The following is a 12,128-nucleotide window of genomic DNA, read 5'->3' as shown; positions in this document are numbered from 1 at the left end:
TTGCCATAGACTTTCAAGCCAATTTAAGTCAAAACTGTAACTAGGCCATTCAGGAATATTCACTGTCATCTTAGTAAGCAGCTCCAGTGTATATTTAGCCTTGTGTTTTAGATTATTGTCCTGCTGAAAAGTGAATTTGTCCCCCATTGTTGGTTGGAAAGCAGACTGAACCAGGTTTTCCTCTAGGATTTTGTTTTTACTTTTCTCTATTCTGTTTATTTTATTCTCCCCAAAAACAATGATTTTCTTCCTCTCTGGCAACTGAGTTAAGAAGTACCGCTGTATCTTTGTAGTGACTGGCTGTATTGATACCAACATCCAAAGTGTAATTAATAAGGGATATTCAATGTCTGTTTTTTTTCTTCTCATTTACCAATCGGTGCCCTTCTTTGAGAGGCATTGTGGAAAACCTTCCCTGGTCTTTGTGGTTGAATATGTGTTTGAAATTCACTGCTCGACTGAGGGACCTTATATATAATTGTTTGTATGGGGTACAGAGATGAGGTAGTCATAAAAAAAAACACGTTAAACACTATTATTGTACACAGAGTGAGTCCATGAGGACGGCTCACCTCTCACAGTCCTGGGCGACTTTAACCTCCCCACGTCTACCGTTGACTCATTCCTCTCTGCCTCCTTCTTTCCACTCCTCTCCTCTTTTGACCTCACCCTCTCACCTTCCCCCCCTACTCACAAGGCAGGCAATACGCTCGACCTCATCTTTACTAGATGCTGTTCTTCCACTAACCTCATTGCAACTCCCCTCCAAGTCTCCGACCACTACCTTGTATCCTTTTCCCTCTCGCTCTCATCCAACACTTCCCACACTGCCCCTACTCGGATGGTATCGCGCCGTCCCAACCTTCGCTCTCTCTCCCCCGCTACACTCTCCTCTTCCATCCTATCAGCTCTTCCCACTGCTCATACCTTCTCCAACCTATCTCCTGATTCTGCCTCCTCAACCCTCCTCTCTTCCCTTTCTGCATCCTTTGACTCTCTATGTCCCCTATCCTCCAGGCCGGCTCGGTCCTCCCCTCCCGCTCCGTGGCTCGATGACTCATTGTGAGCTCACAGAACAGAGCTCCGGGCAGCCGAGCGGAAATGGAGGAAAACTCGCCTCCCTGCGGACCTGGCATCCTTTCACTCCCTCCTCTCTACATTTTCCTCCTCTGTCTCTGCTGCTAAAGCCACTTTTTACCACTCTAAATTCCAAGCATCTGCCTCTAACCCTAGGAAGCTCTTTGCCACCTTCTCCTGCCTCCTGAATCCTCCCCCCCTCCCCCCCCCTCCTCCCTCTCTGCAGATGACTTCGTCAACCATTTTGAAAAGAAGGTCGACGACATCCGATCCTCGTTTGCTAAGTCAAACGACACCGCTGGTTCTGCTCACACTGCCCTACCCTGTGCTCTGACCTCTTTCTCCCTCTCTCTCCAGATGAAATCTCGCTTCTTGTGACGGCCGGCCGCCCAACAACCTGCCCGCTTGACCCTATCCCCTCCTCTCTTCTCCAGACCATTTCCGGAGACCTTCTCCCTTACCTCACCTCGCTCATCAACTCATCCCTGACCGCTGGCTACGTCCCTTCCGTCTTCAAGAGAGCGAGAGTTGCACCCCTTCTGAAAAAACCTACACTCGATCCCTCCGATGTCAACAACTACAGACCAGTATCCCTTCTTTCTTTTCTCTCCAAAACTCTTGAACGTGCCGTCCTTGGCCAGCTCTCCCGCTATCTCTTTCAGAATGACCTTCTTGATCCAAATCAGTCAGGTTTCAAGACTAGTCATTCAACTGAGACTGCTCTTCTCTGTATCACGGAGGCGCTCCGCACTGCTAAAGCTAACTCTCTCTCCTCTGCTCTCATCCTTCTAGACCTATCGGCTGCCTTCGATACTGTGAACCATCAGATCCTCCTCTCCACCCTCTCTGAGTTGGGCATCTCCGGCGCGGCCCACGCTTGGATTGCGTCCTACCTGACAGGTCGCTCCTACCAGGTGGCGTGGCGAGAATCTGTCTCCTCGCCACGCGCTCTCACCACTGGTGTCCCCCAGGGCTCTGTTCTAGGCCCTCTCCTATTCTCGCTATACACCAAGTCACTTGGCTCTGTCATAACCTCACATGGTCTCTCCTATCATTGCTATGCAGACGACACACAATTAATCTTCTCCTTTCCCCCTTCTGATGACCAGGTGGCGATCGCATCTCTGCATGTCTGGCAGACATATCAGTGTGGATGACGGATCACCACCTCAAGCTGAACCTCGGCAAGACGGAGCTGCTCTTCCTCCCGGGGAAGGACTGCCCGTTCCATGATCTCGCCATCACGGTTGACAACTCCATTGTGTCCTCCTCCCAGAGCGCTAAGAACCTTGGCGTGATCCTGGACAACACCCTGTCGTTCTCAACCAACATCATGGCGGTGGCCCGTTCCTGTAGGTTCATGCTCTACAACATCCGCAGAGTACGACCCTGCCTCACACAGGAAGCGGCGCAGGTCCTAATCCAGGCACTTGTCATCTCCCGTCTGGATTACTGCAACTCGCTGTTGGCTGGGCTCCCTGCCTGTGCCATTAAACCCCTACAACTCATCCAGAACGCCGCAGCCCGTCTGGTGTTCAACCTTCCCAAGTTCTCTCACGTCACCCCGCTCCTCCGCTCTCTCCACTGGCTTCCAGTTGAAGCTCGCATCCGCTACAAGACCATGGTGCTTGCCTACGGAGCTGTGAGGGGAACGGCACCGCAGTACCTCCAGGCTCTGATCAGGCCCTACACCCAAGCAAGGGCACTGCGTTCATCCACCTCTGGCCTGCTCGCCTCCCTACCACTGAGGAAGTACAGTTCCCGCTCAGCCCAGTCAAAACTGTTTGCTGCTCTGGCCCCCCAATGGTGGAACAAACTCCCTCACGACGCCAGGACAGCGGAGTCAATCACCACCTTCCGGAGACACCTGAAACCCCACCTCTTCAAGGAATCCCTAGGATAGGATAAGTAATCCTTCTCACCCCCCCTTAATGATTTAGATGCACTATTGTAAAGTGGCTGTTCCACTGGATGTCAGAAGGTGAATTCACCAATTTGTAAGTCGCTCTGGATAAGAGCGTCTGCTAAATGACTTAAATGTAAATGTAAATGTATGTGACTTGTTAAGTATATTTTTACACCTGAACTTATTTAGGCTTGCCATAACATAGGGGTTGAATACTTTTCTAAAAGCATTATTCCAATTTGACATTATGGGGTATTGTGTGTAGGCCAGTGACCCAAAATCTCAATTTAATTTATTTTAAATTCAGTCTGTAATAACAAAATGTGGAAAAAGATAAGGCGTGTGAATACTTTCTGAAGGCATTGTATATGCCTAAACTTTAGAAACCATGATTTTATTTATTTATTTTATTTATTTCACCTTTATTTAACCAGGTAGGCAAGTTGAGAACAAGTTCTCTTTTACATTTGCGACCTGGCCAAGATAAAGCAAAGCAGTTCGACACATACAACGACACAGAGGTACACATGGAGCAAAACAAACATACAGTCAATAATACAGTATAAACAAGTCTATATACGATGTGAGCAAATGAGGTAAGATAAGGGAGGTAAAGGCAAAAAAAGGCCATGGTGGCAAAGTAAATACAATATAGCAAGTAAAACACTGGAATGGTCGATTTGCAATGGAAGAATGTACAAAGTAGAAATAAAAATAATGGGGTGCAAAGGAGCAAAATAAATTAATTAATTAAATACAGTAGGGAAAGGGTTAGTTGTTTGGACTAAAATATAGGTGGGCTATGTACAGGTGCAGTAATATGTGAGCTGCTCTGACAGTTGGTGCTTAAAGCTAGTGAGGGAGATAAGTGTTTCCGGTTTCAGTGCTTTTTGTAGTTCGTTCCAGTCATTGGCAGCAGAGAACTGGAAGGAGAGGCGGCCAAAGAAAGAATTGGTTTTGGGGGTGACTCGAGAGATATACCTGCTGGAGCGTGTGCTACAGGTGGGAGATGCTATGGTGACCAGCGAGCTGAGATAAGGGGGGACTTTACCTAGCAGGGTCTTGTAGATGACATGGAGCCAGTGGGTTTGGTGACGAGTATGAAGCGAGGGCCAGCCAACGAGAGCGTACAGGTCGCAATGGTGGGTAGTATATGGGGCTTTGGTGACAAAACGGATTGCACTGTGATAGACTACATCCAATTTGTTGAGTAGGGTATTGGAGGCTATTTTGTAAATGACATCGCCAAAGTCGAGGATTGGTAGGATGGTCAGTTTTACAAGGGCATGTTTGGCAGCATGAGTGAAGGATGCTTTGTTGCGAAATAGGAAGCCAATTCTAGATTTAACTTTGGATTATTTGATATGGGCCTGGAAGGAGAGTTTACAGTCTAACCAGACACCTAAGTATTTGTAGTTGTCCACGTATTCTAAATCAGAGCCGTCCAGAGTAGTGATGTTGGACAGGCGGGTAGGTGCGGGTAGCGATCGGTTGAAGAGCATGCATTTAGTTTTACTTGTATTTAAGAGCAATTGGAGGCCACGGAAGGAGAGATGTATGGCATTGAAGCTTGCCCTGGAGGGTTGTTAACACAGTGTCCAAAGAAGGGCCAGAAGTATACAGAATGGTGTCGTCTGTGTAGAGGTGGATCAGAGACTCACCAGCAGCAAGAGCGACCTCATTGATGTATACAGAGAACAGAGTCGGTCCAAGAATTGAACCCTGTGGTTCCATAGAGACTGCCAGAGGTCCGGACAGTAGACCCTCCGATTTGACACACTGAACTCTATCAGAGAAGTAGTTGGTGAACCAGGCGAGGCAATCATTTGAGAAACCAAGGCTGTCGAGTCTGCCGATGAGGATGTGGTGATTGACAGAGTCGAAAGCCTTGGCCAGATCAATGAACACGACTGCACAGTAATGTTTCTTATCGATGGCGGTTAAGATATCGTTTAGGACCTTGAGTGTGGCTGAGGTGCACCCATGACCAGCTCTGAAACCAGATTACATAGCAGAGAAGGTATGGTGAGATTCGAAATGGTCGGTAATCTGTTTGTTGACTTGGCTTTCGAAGACCTTAGAAAGGCATGGTAGGATAGATATAGGTCTGTAGCAGTTTGGGTCAAGTCTGTCCCCCCCCTTTGAAGAGGGGGATGATCGCAGCTGCTTTCCAATCTTTGGGGATCTCAGGCGACACGAAAGAGAGGTTGAACAGGCTAGTAATAGGGGTGGCAACAATTTCGGCAGATAATTTTAGAAAGAAAGGGTCCAGATTGTCTAGCCCGGCTGATTTGTAGGGGTCCAGATTTTGCAGCTCTTTCAGATGATGATGATAACTAGGAGTACTGCAGTTTCTATGCTAAATTGTCATCAATTCTTCTTCTCTGCCACAGTTTCCCACAAGGTCTCAGACTCCAGGATGGGAAAATGCATACAAGAAAGAAATAGATGAAGACAGTCAGACAGAGTTCTCGATTTCTATTGGTACTTGTAATGTTAAAAAGGGAGAAAAAAGGCAATCCAATCTTTCAAGATTAGCTATGCCAGTGGTTCTTAATCCTGGTCCTAGGGAACCAAAGGGGTGCACATTTTAGTTTTTGCCCTAGCACTACACAATATTCAAATAATCAAAGCCCGATGAGTTGATGATTTGAATCAGGTGTGTAGCACTAAGGCAAAAACAAAAATGTACACCCCTTTGGTTCCCCAGGACCAGGATGGAGAACCACTGCTCTAGGCTATTCACCATACTGTTTAGGCTACATATTTGAGTCACCGCTAGAATAGTTATTTTTATGGTATTTAGTAGGCCTATATTTTTGTTTAATCTAAGAAATGTACGTTTTGCAATAAAATTGACTAAGGTAGAAGCTCATCTTTTGTTTGTAGGTATTTTCACTTGGTTATTAAGCTATAAGGCCTGAGGAGGTGTGGTATATGGCCAAAATACCACAAACCCCTGAGGTGCCTTATTGCTGTTATAAACGAGTTACCAACGTAACTAGATCAGTAAAAATACATGTTTTGACGTAACACGGCTGTCAGCCAATCAGCATACAGGGCTCGAACCACCCAGTTTATAATGAGTAATAAGTAATAATATAGAAATTGCTCATAGTTAACTATAAAACAACACTGTAAAGACTAAATCCTAAATCCTGTGTAACTTGCGGCAACCTTGTACTTATGATATTACAGATATGTACTATATGGTGTGTTCACTTTCTCACTTGGATGGCGCTTTCAGAAGCTGACGTTAGATTGTCAGAATGGGTAACATACTTTGTAGGTACACAATCATTTCAAGTAGGTACACCTCAAGATAAATTTCCTTTTAACTAGCGAAATCCTTTATAACACCTAGTAATTACATTGTACAGATAGTACATGTACTCTGTGGGGTACTAGTTTGTTTATCCTCACACTTGGATGCCGCTTTCCGGAAGCTTTAACATAAGGACCAGGTTAAAGGATGGGTAATGTACTAAAGTATATAAGTACCAGTGGCAGTCAGTGCAGTTTATGATGAGGACAATTTTGTTTTTCATGACCATGGCCTTATTTCTATTACAGCATATCAGATGACTCTCATTCATACTGCATTCACCCAGTTCAATGTAACAGCAATAGGTTTAGGCTATTAGATGATACTCAAATTTTCCCTATACCCATCAGGAGGTTGCTAAAATCGAGCCTATGAATGAAAGTTTACAACATAGGTGCGCACAGGTTGAGCGACAAATTTGAGGTGACAGACAGTGACATTCAATACCGCCTTGCACACTCTTTGCCATTATCTATCTGATATAAGGGTGTAATCATAAGTCCAACAGTTGCAAATTAGAGTTTCTATTGGACAAATGTAGGGGTTTGCTTCCGTATTAAGAAACGTTTTCAACAGAATCTGCAAAATCAATACACCCCTAATCATGCGTAAACACAGTTCACTTTCATGGCAACCACGTTTTTATTTATTTTTTATTTAACCTTTATTTAACCAGGTAGGCTAGTTGAGAACAAGTTCTCATTTGCAACTGCGACCTGGCCAAGATAAAGCATAGCAGTGTGAACAGACAACACAGAGTTACACATGGAGTAAACAATTAACCCCCCTTCGGCTTCCACGTGTCAGAGATGGAAGTGGATCAACCGACTCAAAACTAGACAACCAAATGAGGTGTTGGCTTTAGGGATGATCAGTGAGATACACCTGCTGGAGCGCGTGCTATGGATGGGTGTTGCCATCGTGACCAGTGAACTGAGATAAGGTGGAGCTTTACCTAGCATGGACTTGTAGATGACCTGGAGCCAGTGGGTCTGGCGACGAATATGTAGCGAGGGCCAAACGACTAGAGCATACAGGTCTCAGTGGTGGGTGGTATAAGGTGCTTTAGTAACAAAATGGATGGCACTGTGATAAACTGCATCCAGTTTGCTGAGTAGAGTGTTGGAAGCTATTTTGTAGATAACATCGCCAAAGTCGAGGATCGGTAGGATAGTCAGTTTTACTAGGGTAAGTTTGGCGGCGTGAGTGAAGGAGGCTTTGTTGCGGAATAGAAAGCCGACTCTAGATTTGATTTTAGATTGGAGATGTTTGATATGAGTCTTGAAGGAGAGTTTACAGTCCAGCCAGACACCAAGGTACTTTATAGATGTCCACATATTCTAGGTCGGAACCATCCAGGGTGGTGATGGTAGTCGGGCATGCAGGTGCAGGCAGCGAATGGTTGAAAAGCATGCATTTGGTTTTACTAGCGTTTAAGAGCAGTTGGAGGCCACGGAAGGAGTGCTGTATGGCATTGAAGCTCGTTTGGAGGTTAGATAGCACAGTATCCAAGGACGGGCCGGAAGTATACAGAATGGTGTCGTCTGCGTAGAGGTGAATCAGGGAATCGCCCGCAGCAAGAGCAACATCATTGATATATAGAGAGAAAAGAGTCGGCCCGAGAATTGAACCCTGTGGCACCCCCATAGAGACTGCCAGAGGACCGGACAGCATGCACTCCGATTTGACACACTGAACCCTGTCTGCAAGGTAGTTGGTGAACCAGGCAAGGCAGTCATCAGAAAAACCGGGGCTACTGAGTCTGCCGATATGAATATGGTGATTGACAGAGTCGAAAGCCTTGGCAAGGTCGATGAAGACGGCTGCACAGTACTGTCTTTTATCGATGGTGGTTATGATATCGTTTAGTACCTTGAGCGTGGCTGAGGTGCACCCGTGACCGGCTCAGAAACCAGATTGCACAGCGGAGAAGGTACGGTGGGATTCGAGATGGTCAGTGACCTGTTTGTTGACTTGGCTTTCGAAGACCTTAGATAGGCAGGGCAGGATGGATATACAGTGCCTTGCAAAAGTATTCGGCCCCCTTGAACTTTGCGACCTTTTGCCACATTTCAGGCTTCAAACATAAAGATATAAAACTGTATTTTTTTGTGAAGAATCAACAACAAGTGGGACACAATCATGAAGTGGAACAACATTTATTGGATATTTCAAACTTTTTTAACAAATCAAAAACTGAAAAATTGGGCGTGCAAAATTATTCAGCCCCCTTAAGTTAATACTTTGTAGCGCCACCTTTTGCTGCGATTACAGCTGTATGTCGCTTCGGGTATGTCTCTATCAGTTTTGCACATCGAGAGACTGAAATTATTTCCCATTCCTCCTTGCAAAACAGCTCGAGCTCAGTGAGGTTGGATGGAGAGCATTTGTGAACAGCAGTTTTCAGTTCTTTCCACAGATTCTCGATTGGATTCAGGTCTGGACTTTGACTTGGCCGTTCTAACACCTGGATATGTTTATTTTTGAACCATTCCATTGTAGATTTTGCTTTATGTTTTGGATCATTGTCTTGTTGGAAGACAAATCTCCGTTCCAGTCTCAGGTCTTTTGCAGACTCCATCAGGTTTTCTTCCAGAATGGTCCTGTATTTAGCTCCATCCATCTTCCCATCAATTTTAACCATCTTCCCTGTCCCTGCTGAAGAAAAGCAGGCCCAAACCATGATGCTGCCACCACCATGTTTGACAGTGGGGATGGTGTGTTCAGGGTTATGAGCTGTGTTGCTTTTACGAGTAGCTGCGCGAGGGGCGGAGCTTTTGGCCGAGGTTGGAGTAGCCAGGAGGAAGGCATGGCCAGCCGTTGAGAAATGCTTGTTGATGTTTTCGATAATCATGGATTTATCGGTGGTGACCGTGTTGCCTAGCCTCAGTGCAGTTTGCAGCTGGGAGGAGGTGCTCTGGTTCTCCATGGACTTCACAGTGTCCCAGAACTTTTTGGAGTTCGAGCTACAGGATGCAAATTTCTGCCTGAAGAAGCTGGCCTTTGCTTTCCTGACTGACTGTGTGTATTGGTTCCTGACTTCCCTGAACAGTTGCATATTGCGGGGACTATTCGATGCTATTGCAGTCCGCCACAGGATGTTTTTGTGCTGGTCGAGGGCAGTCAGGTCTGGAGTGAACCAAGGGCTATATCTGTTCTTAGTTCTGCATTTTTTGAACGGAGCATGCTTATGTAAAATGGTGAGGAAGTTACTTTTAAAGAATGACCAGGCATCCTCAACTGACGGGATGAGGTCAATATCCTTCCAGGATACCCGGGCCAGGTCGATTAGAAAGGCCTGCTCACAGAAGTGTTTTAGGGAGCGTTTGACAGTGATGAGGGGTGGTCGTTTGACCGCGGATCCGTAGCGGATACAGGCAATGAGGCAGTGATCGCTGAGATCCTGGTTGAAAACAGCGGAGGTGTATTTGGAGGGCCAGTTGGTCAGGATGATGTCTATGAGGGTGCCCTTGTTTACAGATTTAGGGTTATACCTGGTGGGTTCCTTGATGATTTGTGTGAGATTGAGGGCATCTAGCTTAGATTGTAGGACTGTCGGGGTGTTAAGCATATCCCAGTTTAGGTCACCTAACAGAACAAACTCTGAAGCTAGATGGGGGGCGATCAATTCACAAATGGTGTCCAGGGCACAGCTGGGAGCTGAGGGGGGTCGGTAGCAGGCGGCAACAGTGAGAGACTTATTTATGGAGAGAGTCATTTTTAAAATGAGTAGTTCCAACTGTTTGGGTATGGACCTGGAAAGTATGACATTACTTTGCAGGCTATCTCTGCAAGTAGACTGCAACTCCTCCCCCTTTGGCAGTTCTATCTTGACGGAAAATGTTATAGTTGGGTATGGAAATCTCAGAATTTTTGGCGGCCTTCCTGAGCCAGGATTCAGACACGGCAAGGACATCAGGGTTAGCAGAGTGTGCTAAAGCAGTGAGTAAAACAAATGTAGGGAGGAGGCTTCTGATGTTGACATGCATGAAACCAAGGCTTTTTCGATTACAGAAGTCAACAAATGAGGGTGCCTGGGGACATGCAGGGGCTGGGTTTACCTCCACATCACCTGCGGAACAGAGGAGGAGTAGTATGAGGGTGCGGCTAAAGGCTATCAAAACTGGTCGCCTAGAGCATTGGGGACAAAGAATAAAAGGAGCAGATTTCTGGGCATGGTAGAATATATTCAGGGCATAATGCGCAGACAAGGGTATGGTGGGGTGCGGGTACAGCGGAGGTAAGCCCAGGCACTGGGTGATGATAAGAGAGGTTGTATCTCTGGACATGCTGGTTGTAATGGGTGAGGTCATCGCATGTGTGGGAGGTGGGACAAAGGAGGTATCAGGGGTATGAAGAGTGGTTCTAGGGGCTCTGTTGTATTCCTTTTCACATCCATGTGCTCTCCTTCTCACCTGTTCCCTTCGCTTGTGGACTTCAATGCACAACACATCAGCTGTATGTGACCAGGCGAAAAAAAACATTTCCAAGCCAAACCGCTACACAGAGCCTACATCGTTGTCACCATATTAGCTAAGGTAACGTCATAGTCAGCATACGTAGCTACTGGAACTAATGCGTTAGTAAACCCACTACAATCATGCAGTAACATACAGTGTACAGTCAATTAAGCAGTTACACCGGTGGCAATAAATTAGTAATACCAAAAGCTTACCTTGACTTGGAAGAGTTCCAGTGTTGTGTTGGAAAGTCATAGGCACCTAGCTAACACAGCAACCCTCTGTTTGAGCAGGATGCTCCAGTAGGCTAAACTAGCTAGCTGCATTTGCTAGCTAAGTAAGTGAAACTGAAAATGAAAAAAAATGCTTCCTCCTTCATTTTGGAAGAAATTAATTTGTTCCAAACTGTTAAACTATTGTCTTTCTCTTTGAGTCAACTACCCACCACATTTTATACACTGCAGTGCTAGCTAGCTGTATCTTATGCTTTCAGTACTAGAACAATTATTTGATCCTTTGATTGGGTGGACAACATGTCAGTTCATGCTGCAAAGAGCTCTGATAGACTGGAGGATGTCCTCCGGGAAGTTGTCATAATTATTATGTACGTCTATGGAAGGGGGTGAGAACCATGTGCCTCCTAGGGTTTGTATTTAAGTCAATGTACCCAGAGGAGGACGGAAGCTAGCTGTCCTCCAGCTACACCATGGTGCTACCGTACAGAGTGCTGTTGAGGCTACTGTAGGCCTTTGCGAAATATTGTTTTAATCAGTTATTTGGTGACATGATTATATTTTGTGTAGTTTTATCTAAAATGGATACATTTTTTAATGTTTTATAGTTAAACATTTTATGATATTCACTGAGGATGGTCCTCTCCTTCTTCCTCTGAGGAGCCTCCACTAATAAGTACACATTAATTACAAGTAAGTACCGCTCAAGATACACTTCATTTTATGTAGCTAAATATTGTGTAACTTCTAGTAATCTTATTTTATTTATGCAGATATGCCATGGTGTACTTGTGGGTTTATCCTCTCACTTGGATGGCAAGGAGATTCAGGTTGTCATAATGGATAACACACACATTAATTAGATGTTTTTATTTTTATAATCTGGGATGACCCCCATATGGTAGACCCCAGTCCCCCATATGGTAGACCCCAGTCAGTGAGGTTGACCTAAACTGAGTGCACAATTCGAAACACCTGCTCTTTCCATGACATAGACTGACCAGGTGAAAGCTACAGTATGGTCCCTTATTGGTGTCACTTGTTAAATCCACTTCAAATCAGTGTAGATGAAGGGGAGGGGACAGGTTAAAGAAGGATTTCTAAGCCATTCTGTGATATGGAATAGT

Source organism: Oncorhynchus masou, chromosome 30 (assembly GCF_036934945.1).
Source record: "Oncorhynchus masou masou isolate Uvic2021 chromosome 30, UVic_Omas_1.1, whole genome shotgun sequence".
Taxonomy (NCBI): Eukaryota; Metazoa; Chordata; class Actinopteri; order Salmoniformes; family Salmonidae; genus Oncorhynchus; species Oncorhynchus masou.
This window is presented reverse-complemented; position numbering follows the sequence as displayed.